The following is a 20,623-nucleotide window of genomic DNA, read 5'->3' on the forward strand; positions in this document are numbered from 1 at the left end:
AAAAAAGAACAAAATAATGCCGTTTACAGCAAGATGGATGAAACCAGAGATTATCATACTAAATGAAGTAGACCAGAAAGAGAAAGACAAATACCATATGATATCACTTATATGTGGAATCTAAAATATGACAAAAATAAGCCCAACTATGGTGGCTCAGACAGTAAGGAATCTGCCTGCAATGCGGGAGACCTGGATTTGATCCCTGGGTTGGGAAGATCCCCTGGAGGAGGGCATGGCAACCCATTCCAGTATTCATGCCTGGAGAATCCCCATGGACAGAGGAGCCTAGCAGGCTGCAGTCCATGGGGTCACAAAGAGTCAGAGGCTACATACAGTCCGTGGGGTCTCAAAGAGTCAGACACAACTGAGTAAGCACAGCACAAACCTAACTATGAAACAGAAACAGAATCACGGACACAGAGAACAAACTTGTGGTTGCCAGGGAGAAGGGAATTGGGGGAGAGATGGAATGGGAGATTGGGATTAGCAGATATAAACTTTTATATATAGAATGAATGAACAACAAGGTCCTACTGTAATGCACAGGAAACTATATCCAATATCCTGTGATAAACCATAACGGGAAAGAATATTTTTAAAAAGAATGTTTGTATGTGTGCAGAACTGCCTACTGTAACGCACAGGAAACTATATCCAATATCCTGTGATAAACCATAACGGGAAAGAATATTTTTAAAAAGAATGTTTGTATGTGTGCAGAACTGAATCACTTTGTAATATAGCAGTAATTAACACAACACTATAGTCCCTGTACTTCCCCAGTGGCTGAGCTTCTCCAGTGGCTCAGATGGCAAAGAATCTGCCTGCTAATGCAGGAGACCTGGGTTTGATCCCTGGGTCAGGAAGATTCCCCTGGAGAAGGACATTCAACCCACTTCATTATTCTTGCTTGGAGAATCCCATGGACAGAGAAACCTAGCAGGTTACAGTCCATGGGGTCACAGAGTTGGATACAACTGAGCGACTAGCACACACACAGTCAAACATATTTCAATAAAAATAAATTTTAAAAAAGGAAGAGGTAAAAATATATGTAGCATCTCTAATATATTATTTCCTTCTCTTACCCTCAAAGGTAACTTTACATACACCTGGAGTACACATACACCTCCATAGGAGACTTCAGGTAAAGGGAAGAGATAATAGGATCTGAAATGGCTTTAGCATCAGAGAGGAGAGCTTAGACTTAAAAGAGACATCAAATCTAATCAGGGGACTAGATGACTGATTGGATGCAAGGGTTAAGAAAAGAAAGGAACCTGGACAGTGATGCTAATGAGTAAGGAGGAACAAGAGTGAGCAGGGATGTGCCTTTCCAGAGATGCTGAGTTTTGTTTTGAAGATAATTTTAATGTGCCTTTAGGACATCTTGGTGGAATTGTCTGCTAAGGCATTTGGAAATACAGCTAGGAGGTTAGGCCCAAAAATTGGCCACCTCATGCGAAGAGTTGACTCATTGGAAAAGACCCTGATGCTGGGAGAGATTGGGGGCAGGAGGAGAAGGGGACAACAGAGGATGAGATGGCTGGATGGCATCACCGACTCGATGGACGTGAGTCTGAGTGAACTCCGGGAGTTGGTGATGGACAGGGAGGCCTGGTGTGCTGTGATTCATGGGGTCGCAAAGAGTCGCAAACAGCGACTGAACTGAACTGAACTGCGTCATATTATAAATGAAGGATACTCATTATATATTGAGATACTTTTAATAACAATATACATAATAGCTTTATTTGGTGAGGTGCAATGTGACTAACTTGTGTTTTATTGTGTTTTTAGATTCTACATACAGTTAACATACTTTGCTGCTTACTTATGTATGTTTATTTATATAACAATGTGGCCTTTACTATTGGGCAAATTGATTGAGCCACTCCTCCCTTTTACCCTCCACCATATGCATTATGAATTTTCATCTGAATTATATACCCTTTGGTCACTGTCAATTCATGTAGAATCACAACAGTGGAGGTCAGCTCTTTTGTTGTTACTCTTATGATGTTACCACAGAAGAGGAGGAGGCAGAGGAAAAAGACAATGAAGGAGGAACAGGAAGGTGTAAAGAACCTGCCTACCAATGCAGGAGACCTAAGAGACATGGGTTCAATCCCTGGGTTGGGAAGATCTGCTGGAGGAGGGCACAGCAACACACTCCAGTAGTTTTGCCTGGAGAATCCCAAGGACAAAGGAGCCCGGCAGGCTATGAAACATAGGGTTTTCAAAGAATCAGACACAACTGAAGTATCTTCAGTTCAGTTCAGATGCTCAGTCGTGTCTGACACTTTGTGACCCCATGAACCGCAGCACGCCAGACCTCCCTGTCCATCACTAACTCCTGGAGTTCACTCAAACTCATGTCCATCAAGTCAGTGATGCCATCCAGCCATCTCATCCTCTGGCATCCCCTTCTCCTCCTGCCCCCAATCCCTCCCAGCATCAGGGTCTTTTCCAATGAGTCAACTCTTCGCATGAGGTGGCCAAAGTACTGGAGTTTCAGCTTTAGCATCAGTCCTTCCAATGAACACCCAGGACTGATCTCCTTTAGGATGGACTGGTTGGACATCCTTGCAGTCCAAGGGACTCTCAAGAGTCTTCTCCAACACCACAGTTCAAAAGCATCAATTCTTTGGCGCTCAGCTTTCTTTACAGTCCAATTCTCACATCCATACATGACCACAGGAAAAACCATAGCCTTGACTAGACGAACCTTTGTTGGCAAAGTAATATCTCTGCTTTTTCATATCCTATTTAGATTGGTCATAACTTTCCTTCCAAGGAGTAAGTGTCTTTTAATTTCATGGCTGCAATCACCATCTGCAGTGATTTTGGAGCCCAAAAAAATAAAGTTAGGCACTCTTTCCACTCTTTCCCCATCTATTTCCCATGAAGTGATGGGACCAGATGCCATGATCTTCGTTTTCTGAATGTTGAGCTTTAAGCCAACTTTTTCACTCTCCACTTTCACTTTCATCAAGAGGCTTTTGAGTTCCTCTTCACTTTCTGCCATAAGGGTGGTGCCATCTGCATATCTGAGGTTATTGATATTTCTCCCGGCAATCTTGATTCTGGCTTGTGCTTCCTCCAGCCCAGCATTTCTCATGATGTACTCTGCATAGAAGTTAAATAAGCAGGGTGACAATATACAGCCTTAATGTACTCCTTTTCCTATTTGGAACCAATCTGTTGTTCCATGTACAGTTCTAACTGCTGCTTCCTGACCAGCATATACGTTTCTCAAGAGGCAGGTCAGGTGGTCTGGTATTCCCATCTCTTTCAGAATTTTCCATAGTTTCTTGTGATCCACACAGTCAAAGGCTTTGGCATAGTCAATAAAGCAGAAATAGATGTTTTTCTGGAACTCTCTTGCTTTTTCCATGATCCAGCGGATGTTGGCAATTTGATCTGTGGTTCCTCTGCCTTTTCTAAAACCAGCTTGAACATCTGGAAGTTCACAGTTCATGTATTGCTGAAGCCTGGCTTGGAAAATTTTGAGCATTCTTTTAGTAGTGTGTGAGATGACTGCAATTGTGCGGTAGTTTGAGCATTCTTTGGCATTGCCTTTCTTTGGGATTGGAATGAAAACAGACCTTTTCCAGTCCTGTGGCCACTGCTGAGTTTTCCAACTTTGCTGGCATATTGAGTGCAGTTCTTTCACAGCATCATCTTTCAGGATTTGAAATAACTCAACTGGAATTCCATCACCTCCACTAGCTTTGTTTGTAGTGATGCTTTCTAAGGCCCACTTGACTTCACATTCCAGGATGTCTGGCTCTAGGTGAGTGATCACACCATCGTGATTATCTGGGTCATGAAGATCTTTTTTGTACAGTTCTCCTGTGTATTCTTGTCACCTCTTCTTAATATCTTCTGCTTCTGTTAGGTCCATACCATTATCTGTCCTTTATCGAGCCCATCTTTGCATGAAATGTTCCCTTGGTATCTCTAATTTTCTTGAAGAGATCTCTAGTCTTTCCCATTCTGTTGTCTTCCTCTATTTCTTCGCCTTGATCACTGAGGAAGGCTTTCTTATCTCTTGCTATTCTTTGGAACTCTGCATTCAGATGCTTATATCTTTCCTTTTCTCCTTTGGTTTTCACTTCTCTTCTTTTCACAGATATTTGTAAGGCCTCCCCAGACAGTCATTTTGCTTTTTTGCATTTCTTTTCCATGGGGATGGTCTTGATCCCTGTCTCCTGTACAATGTCATGAACCTCCATGACATTGTTCATCATGGTACCTGTCTATCAGATCTAGTCCCTTAAATCTATTTCTCACTTCCATTGTATAATCATAAGGGATTTGATTTAGGTCATACCTGAATGGTCTAGTGGTTTTCCCTACTTTCTTCAATTTCAGTCTGAGTTTGGCAATAAGGAGTTCATGATCTGAGCCACAGTCAGCTCCCGGTCTTGTTTTTGCTGACTGTATAGAGCTTCTCCATCTTTGGCTGCAAAGAATATAATCAATCTGATTTTGGTGTTGACCATCTGGTGATGTCCACGTGTAGAGTCTTCTCTTGTGTTGTCAGAAGAGGGTGTTTGCTATGACCAGTGTGTTCTCTTGGCAAAACTCTATTAGCCTTTGCCCTACTTCATTCTGTACTCCAAGGCCAAATTTACCTGTTACTCCAGGTGTTTCTTGACTTCCTACTTTTGCATTCCAGTCCCCTATAATGAAAAGGACATCTTTTGGCGTGTTAGTTCTAAAAGGTCTTGTAGGTCTTCATAGAACCAATCAGCTTCTTCAGCATTACTTAGCACACATGAAAATAATAATTTAAAAGCTGAAGTAGGATTGAGTGAAGGCAGTCTGAGAAGATGTACACCATTTTGTAAGATAAAATAATTAGGAGAAATGAGGCAAAAAGAAATAAAAAAGTTAGACAATAAAATGGACCCAGGGATGAGCTTAGGACAGAGGTATACAGGGACTTTTCATACTTGAGAGAGGTGGACCATATACTTGGCTCTAAGCTCTGCTCCAGGACCTCAAAGAAGAAACCATTATTGGTAATGATGCCCAAAGATCATAAACACAAAAATGAACTAGTTGCTCAGGGGAAGTTAAACTATGTAAGGAATTCACATTAGTGCTAGATCAAGATGTGTAGGTGTGTGGGAAAGCTACTTTTTGGCACACCTTCAAGCTGATAGTCTTTAAATTTTCCACATTTATTTACAGAGGAGCTGCATGTATGACAGGTTTTTAAATAAGGGTTGCTGACAGGGTTCAGCTTCTCATCCAATATCCCAGGCAATTTGTCTCTGACTGTAGAATTCTGTGCCCCACCCAGCAGACAAAAGCTCTCTAGTTAAGTCCAGCCATGCTACTCAGAGGGGAGTTTATTGAGCATACTTTTACTTGATCACACCCCTTGAAATTCTTAACACCTCTGCAAGTGGCTTGACAAAAGTATTTCCTCTGACCATATATAGTACACCTCCCAAAAAGTTTTATCAGATGTTTTTCTATTTTGAAGTAGAGTTGATTTACAATGTTGCTGCCAATCTCTGGAGAAGGCAGTGGCACCCCACTCCAGTGCTATACAGCAAAGTGATTCAGTTAAAAACGTATAGCGATACATTCTTTTTACAGATTCTTTTCCGTTATGGTTTTTACAAATTCTTTTCCATTTATCACAGGATATTCAATATAGAGTGAAAGAGGAGAGTGAAAAAGTTGGCTTAAAGCTCAACATTCAGAAAACGAAGATCATGGCATCTGGTCCCATCACTTCATGGGAAATAGATGGGGAAAGAGTGGAAACAGTGTCAGACTTTATTTCTTGGGGCTCCAAAATCACCGCAGATGGTGACTACAGCCATGAAATTAAAAGACGCTTACTCCTTGGAAGGAAAGTTATGACCAACCTAGATAGTATATTCAAAAGCAGAGACATTACTTTGCCAACAAAGGTTCGTCTAGTCAAGGCTATGGTTTTTCCTGTGGTCATGTATGGATGTGAGAGTTGGACTGTGAAGAAGGCTGAGTGCCGAAGAATTGATGCTTTTGAACTGTGGTGTTGGAGAAGACTCTCGAGAGTCCCTTGGACTGCAAGGAGATCCAACCAGTCCATCCTAAAGGAGATCAGTCCTGGGTGTTCTTTGGAAGGACTGATGCTAAAGCTGAAACTCCAATACCTTGGCCACCTCATGTGAAGAGTTGACTCATTGGGAAAGACTCTGATGCTGGGAGGGATTAGGGGCAGGAGGAGAAGGGGACAGAGGATGAGATGGCTGGATGGCATCACCGACTCGATGGACGTGAGTCTGAGTGAACTCCGGGAGTTGGTGATGGACAGGGAGGCCTGGAGTGCTGCAATTCATGGGGTCGCAAAGAGTCGGACACAACTGAGTGACTGAACTGAACTGAACGGATTCAATATAGTTGCCTGTGCTATACATTAGGGCCTCGTTGTTTTATCCATTCTAAATGTAATAGTTTGCAACTACCAACCCCAAGGGCTTCCCTGGTGGCTCAGATGGTAAAGAATCTGCCTGCAATGTGGGAAACCTGGGTTCCATCCCTGGGCTGAGAAGAACTCTGGAGGCGAGGGGGCAAGGCAACCCACCCCAGTATTCTTGCCTGGAGAATCCTTATGGACAGAGGAACCTGGTGGGCTACAGTCCATGGGGTCACAAAGAGTCAGACATGACTGAGCAACTAAGCACCAACCCCAAACTCTCAGTCCACCCATCTCCCTCCTCCCGCCCCACCCCCCCAGCAACCACAAGTCTGTGCTCTATGTCTGTGAGTTTGTTTTTGTTTGTAGATATGTGGTACCTCTATTTGATGAAATACTACTCCGCCATAAAAAAGAATGAAATAGTGCCATTTGCAGCAACATGTATGCAACTAGAGATTATCATACTAAGTGAAGTAAGTCAGAAAGAGAAAGACAAGTATCATACGAAGTCACTTATGTGGAATGCAAAATAAGACACATATTAACTAGATTTTTTTCTCTCATTGCATGTCCAGTGTGCCTAATGACACAGTCTGAGATGCTAGCAGAGCCCTAGATGGGCCTGCACTTATACCAACTCCAATTGAGAGCACAGAGCAATGTCTCCTTTGGGTTCTCCTAGGAGATCAGAATGTGATGTAATACACAACGCTGTCAGTCATATCGACAGAGTAACAATAGATAGGATTGTTTCTTTCCATATTCTTCAAGATGGGACAAATCATCACAATAAAGTACAGTTTAATGAAAACTTTTCTACCAAAGTAGTAAAGAGGAAAGGGCTATCGCCAGGTGAGCAATTTTTAAATTGGGTAAATGAGAAACATGGCCATTTCAGAAGAATTTCCTGAGGCAATGAAAAAGAAAAGGAAGGAAAACAAATGACTACCCAAAGACAGGAGTTTCATCATCATAATTTTGGCAGTTTATGCAAGTGGTACAAATATAAAAGTTTAATAGGCATATTGAATAAATGTCCTCCATATGGCTCAAGATAAAAAAAAAATAGAAACCATATACAGGAAATGATATCATAAAGTATTCAGGTATTCAGCAAGATTTTTTAAAATTCTAATGTAAACTTAAAATGTAAATTGATTTAGCACCTGTTTACTGGTTTATCTTAAGAATATCAAAATTACAAATGGAAAATATTCTGTATTAAGCATCAGCATCACAGGATTGTTTCTTGGTAACACATTTCTCTTCCTAATGGTGTTTGGCTTGAATGACTATTGAAATTATCTGGCATGTATCAAAAATCCAAACCAAGAAGAGCTACCCTGAAATGACAAATAATCTGTAAAATCCACAGGATGATCACTGAAAGTTGATTCACTGCAGGGTGAATACTCAGCTTCCTGTTTCAGTGGATATGACACTGGAGAGTCCAGCCTTGAGCATGGTCTTGAGGCTGAATCTGGGGTCATGGACTGCTTCCCTGGTGGTTCAGTTAATAAAGACTCTGCATGCAATGTGAGAGACCCAGGGTTCAATCCTGGGTCGGGAATGTCTCTGGAGAAGGGAATGGCAGCAACCCAGTCCAGTTTTCTTGCCTGGAGAATCCTATGGACAGAGGAGTCTGGCGGGCTAGAGTCCAAGGGGTTGCAAAGAGTTGGACATGACTGAGCTACTAAGTGTAAGCTACACTTACACTTTCTTTTCACTGGGGTCATGGTGGCAGGGGAAGGGAGAGAAAAGAGCAAGAGGAGAGCAGAGAGCCTTGATTAATGATAATCCAGGGGAAGGATCAGCTATGAAATTTGAGGTACTAAAAGCAAAGTGAAAATGTGGGGCCCCTTGTTCAAAAAAAGGATTAGCACTATCAAGGTGGTGACAACAGGGCACTGAACCGAGCCTGGGACCCCTCGTTGTGTGGGTCCTCATGCAGTTGCACAATTCGCATACCTAGGAAGCTGGCCCTGTCCTGGAGCGAGGCCTTAGGTCCATGGACAAGGTGGTTTCAGTAAAACGTAGAGCATCGTCACCTCATTAGACACTGACCAAATGAGCTCTTCCTTTGTCTTTCCTTCTCTCGACTCGAGAACTCAAGCCTTGAGAACAAAGGACTTGGTAGCTATCAAACCAAAGTCAGTGACCATTGACTAAATTTCCCTTGTATTAATATCACAAACACAAAAACAGGGAGGAAAGTAGAGGACAAATTAAGGGACAAATACTTATTGCTTTATGCTTCAATCCAGTCAAGTTCCTCAGTTCCTGCTTGAGAAGGAATTTACAGCTTTAAGTTTACAGCTCACAAGGAAAAGCTGAATTTCAGAATTCTGTGAATAATCCATTTTAACCAAAAAGATAATCTTGGGTTTTTCTAACTTCTAACTGATGTTCTTTATTAGGAGACAGGAAGGCAGAAAACTGGCTGGAGTTGAGATCTTAAGTCTTACGATAAAAATCAAGTTCATCTCCACCCATGGAAGCTTGATTCAATGAAAAGCCTTATGACACTTTCCAGAAACTCCGAAGACAAATGTCCTCACAGTCCAAATTAGTCTCTCCTCACTTCCAAGAAACACCCCAAAACTAAAAAGCAAATCTGTGATCTTTTTCTTACTTTGTAAAGATGAATATTTACTCAGAGTTTGCATTTAAACCTAAAATATAACGCACTTTGGGAAGTAACAAACACTGGCCCTGAGGAGGCAAAGCAGCCACAGGCACCGGGTCCACGGGGCACGTTGGTGAATAATGAGTCTTTGGCTTGTGTCACAAGCACTGAACCTCAAGGATCCAAGTGGAGTTTTAAAGCTGTTTTGCTTTTCAGTCATTTGGATCTTCTGCCCTGGCTTGTTTATTTGGATTACGTACTACCTTGTTTCTAAACCAAAACCAGACTGAGAAGGCAGCTTCAGAGTAACCAGCCGAGGTGAGCCTTAAGGCTACAGCCATCCTGGCTCCACATTTAAGCCGCCCTTGAAAGGAGGATGTGAACACAGGTTATTCCATGACAACTCGTCTCGATGTAAGTGGCTAAAAATGCTCCAAAGGAAATTACTGCCACGGCTGCGCCTTTAGAAGAAAAAAGAATGACCTTTGAAATGGACCATCAGGTTGAAATTTAAGCAAGTTGTAGCCTTCCTGGCTTTGCCGTGTGTCCACGCTTTTATGTGGGTGCCAACTCGAGACGGACATTCCACAGAGGGGCATTACTGGGAGTCCTGGCAGAATGGGGTAACAGGAGAACTGACAGGGTGGCTTTTCGGTGAGTGAACTTAGTCCAACACAGAAATCGCATGCCAAGGTTTCTAGGGCACCTTTCTGTGGAATTTTTGGTTCACAGCATGTCTGTGAGGGGTTATCAGTTCAAAGGAGAAACTGAGGCTAGGGGTTGCTGAAGATCATAAAATAATTCAGAAGCAATAATAATAATCCTAGTGGAGGGGATTCCAAAATTGCGTCCTGGAGAACACTGATTGCTCAAGATGTTAATAAGATTTACATGAAAACAGGATTCTGGGGTCAAATAAGTCTAAGAGATGGAGTGTGTGTGTGTGTGCGCGTGTGTATGCACACTCTCAGTTGTTTCTGACCCTTTGTGACCCCATGGACTGTAGCCTGCCAGGCTCCTCTGTCCATGGAATTTTCCAGACAAAAATACTGGAGTCGGTTGTCATTTCACACACAGAGGATCTTCCTGACCCAGGGATCAAACCCGTGTCTCCTGCATCTCCTGCATTGGCAGGTGGGTTTTTTTCTTACCACTAGCGCCACCTGGGAAGCCCAAGAGATGGAGAGTTACAGAAAATTAGGGAGTTATCTTTATGATAGCACTGCTCAGAGATTGTACTAATGAGCCTTGTATACCTTCAAGAGGGGACTAATCTGTGGCAGTCCCCAAACTTATTTAATCAGAGATATTTCTGCCCTAAAGCATTTCCCAGGAATAAAATTCCATACAGCACACTTCAGATCAGATCAGATCAGTCGCTCAGTCGTGTCCGACTCTTTGCGACCCCATGAATCGCAGCATGCCAGGCCTCCCTGTCCATCACCAACTCCCAGAGTTCACTGAGACTCATGTCCATCGAGTCAGTGATGCCATCCAGCCATCTCATCCTCAGGGGGAGCAAAACCCTAGAATAGATTGAAGTCTCCGGAGGGGGTTTCTCTACCACACCCTTTTTTCCTTCAGAATTTTTAATGTTATCCTATCTCTTTGTAGGTAATCCAAGGAAAACTGAAACTTATAGCTCACAACACAAAGAACTTCCAATTTAAATTGTAAATCGGCTGGTTTTAGATAATTTGCTTATTTTCCCATGATGTATTCCAGAATGAATTGAGCATTCTGGCTTTACTCATTTAAAGCAGTATTAAAAGACACTTCCATTACTGTAAGTACTTTTAAACTTTAAATTTAAGTTTGTAGTTCACAGAACTAGTTTTATCAACAGAAGGATAAATGAATCCCTATCGTGAATTAATTTTCTAGATGTTTAAGTCCCACCAACATTCAGGAAGCCCATGTGAATTACCTAGGTAAAGCATGTGTCTCTACATCAGTTGCCTTGCTACTGTGCTTACAGTGATTCATCAATTTTTAATTGCCACACCGCTTCTTAAAAATTAGTCAACTTTAAATCAGAGGTGGAGGGGTGGACAGAGAACAAAAGGCGACCATCTAAACACTAATAGCCTGGGAACAAAAGGCTCCAGCCCTGTCACTCTCTAGGTACCCATTCTCACCCAAGATCCCCAATATGGCACATTTTAAGCTAGATGTTGACCTCCTTATGCCCCTCTCTGGGCCCTGCCTTTATTCCTAAGAGTTGGCTCTCAAGCCCAAAGTGCTCTGAATGCATCAAGCACTCTAATAAAGAGATGGAGCAGCTAGCATTCCCTTCACTTTGCTTCTAAATCACTGTTGTTCTTGGGTGCTCATGCCCTTAAACGGGGCTCTTCTAACAGCAATTAATCATTCCTGGGAACAAGACAGGATCCTAGGTTAGTGATAGGGCTTTTCCAGGATAATAAAGAAAAATTTTTAATTTCCGCCTTTATAGTTCTTTATATGTGAAAGTGTTAGTCACTCAGTCATGTTTGACTCTGCAACCCCATGGACTGTAGCCTGTCCATGTGGCCACGTGGCACAGCAGTCCTCCTGGGTTCCCTTAGCCTGCTGTTCTCCACCTGGGTCCCCCTTCCCAATAAAGCCTCTTGCTTTGTCTGCATATGTTCTGCTGTTCTCCACCTGGGTGTCTCTTCCCAATAAAGCCTCTTGCTTTGTCTGCATATGTTCTGCTGTTCTCCACCTGGGTGTCTCTTCCCAATAAAGCCTCTTGCTTTGTCTGCATATGTGTCTCCTTGGACAATTCAATTCCGAGTTTTAGACAAAAGCCCACTCTCAGGTCCTGGAAGGGGTCCGCCTTCCTGCAACAATATAAGGTAATATTCATAGATTCCAAGAATCACAATGTGAATATATCTTTGCAGCCACCATTCAACCCATTACAGAGATCATCATTAAGGACCACAGACTATGCTGAGAATTACGGTTACCCAGAGCTACAGGCAGGAAATGCTGTCCCCAGGAAGCTACAGCCTATCAACAGAAACAGAGCTCATAAGAAGAAGTCAACCACAGGAAACATGAAATGGTACGGCTGATGCGAAAACAGGTTGGCAGTTTCTTAAAAAGTTAGACACAGACTTATATGATGAGGCAATTCCACTCTTATGTATATACCCAAGGGAAATGGAAACTAGGCTTATACAAAGACTTACACATGAATGTTCACAGCAGGGTTATTCATAACGGCCCCCAAACGGAAGCAGCCCAAATGTCCATCAACTGGCAAGTGATTAAACACAATGAACACCAGCCACTCAGCAATAAAAAGGAATGAAAAATTGATACATGCTACAACATGGAAGAACTTCACACTAACTGAAAAGAAGTCAAACACAAAAGACCACACTTTGCACGATTCCATTCATATGAAATGTCCAGAAAAGGCAAATCTGTAAGAAGTCATATTACTAGTTGGTTCTGGGCCTGGAGGGTGGGAAACAGGGATTGACTGCCAATGGACATGAAGGATCTTATTGAGGTAACAGAGCTACTGTGAAACTGGATTTTGGGGATGGTTGCAAAATTCAGTAAACTTACCCCCCAAAAAAGATCATTGAATTATATAGTTAAGATGGGTAACTTTCATGGTATACAAATTACACTTCAATGAAATTATTTTTTGAAGTGAATATAGCACAAGGCCACATATGCTAAAGGTGAAGTGAGTGATGTAAAGGTTGACAAAAGAATATGAGTGTGGAGTATGCGTGTGTCAATGCTGTGTGTGTAATCTGGGTTGGCAGACAAGCACAGCTGAGGAGAAGACCCACTCAGAGGCGCAATGGGAAAGGTCAGGTTCAGATTTGGCCCCATAGTCCATGGGGTCATTCTTTCCTCTGCTCTTTTCTTGATCTCCTGCATATCCACCCTTGGCCAGTTTCCTGGAGACCAGAAGTCTTGTGGCCCAGTGGACTTACTGAGCTTAGCTTGGCCCAAAGGTGAGTGTCAGCAAAGCAAGTCACCCATCTCTACTTCCACATATATAGCTCTCCTTCAGGCCAGCTGGAGCCTCCTCCATCAGGTAGAGAGGGGTTCTGGGGGTCAAGACATATTTAGCCTGCAGTGGTCTAGCCCAGGCCTTCCATAGCTGAATGATAATACTTTCCCATGTCCCCTTGGATCAATTCCATGTTATTTCCTATGGGTTTTCGCACAAGATGGACAGAAAGCTCTGGGCTGGTTGTTTAACTCTGACATAGTATTATTGAAAACATTTCTTAAAATGATGACTTTCCATGTATTTAGGGATCAACCAGGCCACCTAACCTGCTGCTGCTGCTAAGTCACCTCAGTCATGTCCGACTCTGTGTGACCCCATAGACGGCAGCTCACCAGGCTGCCCCATCCCTGGGATTCTCCAGGCAAGAACACTGGAGTGGATTGCCATTTCCTTCTCCAGTGCATGAAAGTAAAAAGTGAAAAGTGAAGTCGCTTAGTCGTGTCCAACTCTTAGCGGCCCCATGGACTGCAGCCTACCAGGCTCCTCTGTCCATGGGATTTTCCAGGCAAGAGTACTGGAGTGGGGTGCCATTGCCTTCTCCTAACCTAACCTTGGCTTAGTGATTACACACCAGAGGTACACATCAATGACAAAAACTTGTTCGCAATAAATAAAAGTGAATGAATCCTATTTTTGAGAGTTTGAAATCTTCTAACTTAAAAGGAAACAGAGTGGAAATGGGAGTAATATTCTCTTTTCTCTCAAACATCTCAGGTCTTAGGGTCTTTTATAAAGCAGACTAAAAATAGATGCTCATTAGATTGATTTGTTCAAAAGGAACAATAATGACATTCCCTTTTTCTAAAATTCCAGACCTGTATAACCATCAGCCAACTCCCCTTTGGATATCCAACAGAAAAAAAAATATTCATTAAAAAAAATAGGTTCCTTCAGGAGACAATCCCTCTGAGAGAGGGCTGTACCTTGCTCCAGCCGGTACTCTGACATGCAGGTGATTTCTTAAATCATTCTAGATATAGTGACAAAAATGCCATTGATCTTTTCCTTTCTGCTAACATAACAAGAAAATGGCTCTGGAGATTAACTCTAGAAATTTTTCTTTCATACAATTATTAGTGATTTTTTTTTAATCTCTGAAAGACCTAGGGTCAATTTTAGAAGTTAGCTATGCACTGTCAAATTGCCCACTGTTCGCCTTGGGTCTCCACTCCAGTGTTCTTGCCTGGAGAATCCCAGGGACGGGGGAGCCTGGTGGGCTGCCGTCTATGGGGTCACACAGAGTCGGACACGACTGAAGTGACTTAGCAGCAGCAGCAGCAGCCTTGGGTCTCAAGTCACATGTTATAAAGATGTGAAGAAATACAGTCTGTAATATATTGAAGGCAGGAGGAGAAGGGGATGACAGAGGATGAGATGGTTGGATGGCATCACCAACTGAATGGACATGAGTTTAGGTGAACTCCGGGAGTTGGTGACGGGGAGGCCTGACATGCTGCAGTCCATGGGGTCACAAAGAGTCAGACACGACTGAGCGACTGAACTGAACTGAATATATTGTCAACTGCTAGTGCATGCATGCTCAGTCAGTAAGTCCTGTCCAGCTCTTTGTGACCCCATAGACTGTAGTCTGACAGACTCCCCTGTCCATGGAATTCTCCAGGCAAGAATATTGGAGTGGGCTGCCGATTCCTACTCTAGGGGATCTTTCTGACCTAGGGATCTAACCTGTGTCTCCTGCATTGGCAGGCAGATTCTTTACCACTGGGAAACCTGGGAAGCCCTCTATTGCTATTAAAAACATAAATTAATACAACCAAACTGGAAAAGTTTCACATTATCTTGAAAAGTTGAACCTCCACATCCTCGATGACCCAGAAATTCGTCTCCTAAGTATATACCCTACAGAGAGTTTGCATATAATGGCTCAGAAATCACAAACAAAATGTTTACACCAGTGTCATTTATCATACCAAAGAGTTAGAAACAACCCTACTTCCCACTGATAAGACACTGGATTAATAAATGGTGGTATATATACATAAGAGAATAGTATAAAGCAGTAAAAATAAATGAGTTGCAGTTGTAGAAATCAAACATTTTAGAAATACAATGTTGAAGTGCAGTACGACTCCATCTTCAAAATAGGCAAAACTAAACAATATACCATTTGGGACACATTAAAAAAGCAATGTTTCTCTGTAAAGATGCTGAGAAAGGGGACTGGGAGGCACTCATGGGGATTTCAAAAGAATTGATGATGTCCTACTTCTTAAACTGGGCGGTGGGTTTAAGAGTATTTTTTTTCCCTAAATATATTCACTTGGTGTGTACAAATTATCCCTAACAAAAATGAAAATAAATCTTAATATTTGCTACAATCTATCAATAAGGAATGTGATCAGGTGATCAATAACTAATAAGCTAAATTTTAAATCTTCAAATTTACTAGTAGTCAGATAATTGTGAAAGTTTTTAACGTAAAATTTTAAAATGAGTAGCATTCTTCAGCATTCAGATTAACAAAGGTTAACTTTTGCATGTATTAATGTAATGAGATGAACATTTATGCTGCTAAAAGCATAAATCAGAACTTTTCTAAAAATCTATTTAATGATATATATCATAAAGCCTTAAAATTTTTTCCTTTGACTCAGTAACCCCATGAAATCTCAGAATCACAAGAGATTCAGTCAAAGATTTAGACCCTATATAGCACTGTTCACAAGTAGCTAAAAATGCAAAAACATTTATACATTCATGCAACAAATATTTAATGAGCAACTAACTACCTGCAAAGCAGTGTTTGGAGCACCTGCAATATATTGGTGAACAAAATAGACAAATACTCCACCCTCATGGAATTTACATTACTGTGGGAGAATAAGATAATAAATGGTAAATTTAATAAATAAAGTATAATCCTATGTGAGAAAATAATAGATACTGAAGAAAAATAAAAAAGACAAAAGAGAGCAAGAGTGATCAGGCGTGGCTAGAGGCAAGAAAAAAAGGAACAGTTTGCTTCCTGGGAACGCCTGAGCAAAAAATTGTAAGGAGGTGAGAAATCTGGGTCGTGGGTCCTTGAGCATTCCAGGCAGAGAGAATAGCTAGTGCGAAGGCCCAGGAGCACAGCGTGTCTGGCAATTAGAAAGACAGCAGGGAGTCCAGTGTGTTTGGTGTGGCTGGGCCAGGAGAGGAATCGAAGCCAGAGAGGTAAGGGTTGGGGGCAATGGTGAAGGGCCTCAAAGACCATCAGAAGGATGTAAGCTCTTAAGGGGTTCAGGATGAGCAACACGTGTACGCCCGTGGCGGATTCATGTCGATGTGTGGCAGAACCAATACAATGCTGCTGCTGCTAAGTCGCTTCAGTCGTGTCCGACTCTGCGCAACCCCATAGACGGCAGCTCACTAGGCTCCCCCATCCCTGGGATTCTCCAGGCAAGAGTACTGGAGTAGGTTGCCATTTCCTTCTCCAAACCAATACAATATTGTAAAGTCATTAGCCTCCAATTAAAATACATAAATTTAAATTAAAAAATAATAAAAATTAAAAAAAAAAATTTGTGTGTGTTTTTTTTTTTAAACTTTGGCCATGCAACACAGCTTGTAGGATCTCAGTTGTCAGACTAGGGATTGAATCTTGGCCATGGCAGTGAAAGCATTAAATCCTAACCACTAGACCACCAGGGAACTCAAAACATAAGTTTTTACTCTTAGCAAAATGGGGAACCATATTTGGCACAGACAGATATGATTTGACTTATGTTTTTAAAAGTTTGAACAATGTTCAAACAACAGAGAAATGACTAAATACATTACAGCAAATCTTTGCTTGTTCAGAGAAGGAGCTCAGAAAATATTTGGAGAACAAATATATCTATAATGAAACATTATACAACCATTCAGGGACATGGAAAAATTCTTATCATGCATATTAAATGAGAAAATATGGTTAAAAATCATATGTAAGTTGTGACTCCAATTTTGAATAGATAGGTAGGTATGTAGATGATAGATGTATAATAGAGAAACAGATTTCAAAAAAAAAAGAACCACAGGGAGATATCAAATACAAAAGGGTTTTAAGTAAGTAGTAAAGTTACAGATGTTTTTATAGTATTTGTTGCATTTGGGGGATATTTATGGATTTTTTAAAATAATAATAATAATGTATTAGTTTTATAATCATAATAAAAATATATATTTAAAAAATCTACCATAACCACATGGTATTCCTTGTAACTTCTATGGTGAATGTCAGGAAACATGTCCATCAATCAAGTTAATTCCTAAACAAGTTAGACAGATGGAAGAGAATGCAATAGGATGGTTCTCAGAGTGTCTGACATAAGACATTCCAAGTAAGCCTGATACTTCTGGGTTTATTGTTACTGCCATTGTTTTGTTTTTATGAAAGCAGCTTCTTCCTCTAGTTATAAATGTAATTCAGGCTAAGTATGAAACTCTTGTAGTTCACTTGTGGTACTAAGCCTGAGACTCCAATGGTTTTAATCTGGGTTGTTAGTCTACAAGTGGGATCATCTTATAATCTTTTTTTCCAAATAGCCAGGATTCTTATAGGTGGGGTTAATTGAAACAGGAAGCAGCAAGCTTTTATATGAAATTCCCTCTTTGGAATTTATAGGCAATTCTCTTCCTATGGAGCTTCAGTTCAGTTCAGTTCAGTTCAGTCACTCAGTAGTGTCCGACTCTTTGCGACCCCATGAATCACAGCACGCCAGGCCTCCCTGTCCATCACCAACTCCCGAAGTTCACTCAAACTCACGTCCATTGAGTCAGTGATGCCATCCAGTCATCTCATCCTCTGTCGTCCCCTTCTCCTCCTGCCCCCAATCCCTCCCAGCATCAGGGTCTTTTCCAATGAGTCAACTCTTTGCATGAGGTGGCCAAAGTACTGGAGTTTCAGCTTTAGCATCATTCCCTCCAAAGAACACCCAAGGCTGATGTCCTTCAGAATGGACTGATTGGATCTCCTTGCAGTCCAAGGGACTCTCAAGAGTCTTCTCCAACACCACAGTTCAAAAGCATCAATTCTTCAGCACTCAGCTTTCTTCACAGTCCAACTCTCACATCCATACATGACCACTGGAAAAACCATAGCCTTGACTAGATGGACCTTTGTTGGCAAAGTAATGTCTCTGCTTTTGAATATGCTATCTAGGTTGGTCATAATTTTTCTTCCAAGGAGTAAGCATCTTTTAATTTCATGGCTGCAGTCACCTATGGAGCTTAGAGGTGAGTTTTTATGATCATATTACCAATGGAGATCCAGGAATTTCAAATCCTTCCCTAACCACCACCTTCTTCATAGCAGAATTTTCATACTAACAGGGAATAAATAGTAAAAAATTAATAACTGGAACAAAATATATGCAAGTCTCAATACTCCAAAATAAGGTTTGTTTGGATGTGAAAATTTATATAGGACTTCTTGTTTACTTTCTCCACTCCCTCCAAAATCTAAATAATGTTCAAGTGAGATTTCCACAGGAAAGTAACTGAGACAAAGATAGAGACATAGAGAATGAATGGGAGAGAGAAACAAAGACAGGGATAATAAATGTTTCAAAGCAACTATTGTTGAGTTTACACACCCCACTGTTTGTACAAAAAAGATGCATTAATCAGGGTATTACTAGTTGCTGTAACAAATAAACCGACAAATCTGGAAACCTGTATAAGTTAATTGGTGGTGGGTACCCACCTAGTGGATGGCAATTTTCCTCCACACAGTGACTCAGGGACCCAGGCTCCTTCCATCTTCTAGCTTAGACTCTAGACTTTGATTATTTTTCTATTATTGTCCATAAATGGTAATTTATATTAATTTTGATTAGTCTTTTAGATAAAAAGGGAGAGGAGGTTTAGCCCATGGGCTAGTCTCTTCACTAAGGAGAGGAGGCAACATGTTAGAACAGAAAAGACACAGGATAAGAAGCAAAATAATATTAATCTCTAATGTTTCCTGACTGTTGATTCCATGCCAAGCTCTGTTTCATGCTTTGCCTTCATTAGTTCATCCAGCCCTAATAACAGCCTGTAAAATTCCTGAATACAGGCAGTGGCTACAGAACCCATGCTCTTAACCAGTACAAGTTATCCTTTTACTATGTGGGTTTGAATTCAGAGTCGACTTTTTAAAATCTACACATACTTGCATAAGTTCCTTAATTTCTCAGAGCCTGTCTACCAATCTATAAAATTGGGTGTTTTTGGGATTAAATAATGTGAAGTCAGTAATATTGAAGAGGAAGAGTTAAAATTTTACATAACCTCCTTCTCCTTCTGCCTCTGTAACTCAGCTTGCCCCTTGCAAAGTCTAGATCACGTAGGCCACATAGTCTCAGAAAGTGGGGACTTGCAATATTAGGAACTGGAGTTTATCTCACTCACCCTTGTCCTGCCCTTTGCAATCACCCGGCCCCTGCAAACTTGCTTAATCGTGCCTGTCCGTGTAAAGGTCAGGCATCCCTGTCCATCTTGATTGCTCTTCCCGAGCATGTGAAACCCCTTAGTTCAAACCAGCCTATTAACAGCTAGTGTTGTCCACTATAATCTGTCTATAAAAACTCTGTAATCCCTTTATTCGGGGCTCAGAGCTTGGAATGGTAACTCCTCTGGGCCTGCCGGCGTAGTAAACCTGAGTTCTCCAACTCTCTGAGTGTGGTGCTTGGTTTCTCGAGTACTGGTTCCTGCAACAATATCATAGCTCAGAAAATATAACTTATTTATTCAGCTAATATTTTTTCCCAAGTTCTATGGGCAAAGTGCTGTGCTAAGCACTGGAGTTTTAAGTGATAAATAAGCCTAATAAAATTCATGCCCTCAAGAAGGCTAAAGTCTAGTAGAAAATGTAGCCATTAAATAAACAATTGTATGACTAATTGACTATAATCAGGTAAGCTCTTATAACAAGTTTATGGTGATGGACCCAGTGTAACCTTATTCAGGGGAGAGATGATGCATAGCAATGGTTAATTGAAGTCCAAAAAAATGATTAGGAATTCAATTTTTAGTTACGTGTAGGCTTAAAGGACGGAGAAGGCAATGGCACCCCACTCCAGTACTCTTGCCTGGAAAATCCCATGGACAGAGGAGCCTGGTGGGCTGCAGTCCATGGGGTCGCTAAGAGTCAGACACGGCTGAGCGACTTCCCTTTCACTTTTCACTTTCATGCATTGGAGAAGAAAATGGCAACCCACTCCAGTGTTCTTCCTGGAGAATCCCAGGGACGGGGGAGCCTCGTGGGCTCTATGTGGTCGCACAGAGTCGGACACGACTGAAGCGACTTAGCCGCAGCAGCAGCAGCAGGCTTAAAGGAAAAGGAACTAATAAGCATTAACAAGGTCACTACTAATCATTCTACCTGCATTTTTTTCATGCAGGTATTACTTCCATGCAGTTATTATTCATTGTGAGATTTCTTACTACATATTTCTGCATCTTTTAAAACCAGTATTGATATTACTGATTATTACAAATGTAGGGAGGGTTACAGCCATCCCAGATGGCTCAGTGGTAATCAGCCTGCCAAGCAGGAGACATGGGTTTGATCCCTTCC

Source organism: Bos taurus, chromosome 5, assembly GCF_002263795.3.
Source record: "Bos taurus isolate L1 Dominette 01449 registration number 42190680 breed Hereford chromosome 5, ARS-UCD2.0, whole genome shotgun sequence".
Taxonomy (NCBI): domain Eukaryota; kingdom Metazoa; phylum Chordata; class Mammalia; order Artiodactyla; family Bovidae; genus Bos; species Bos taurus.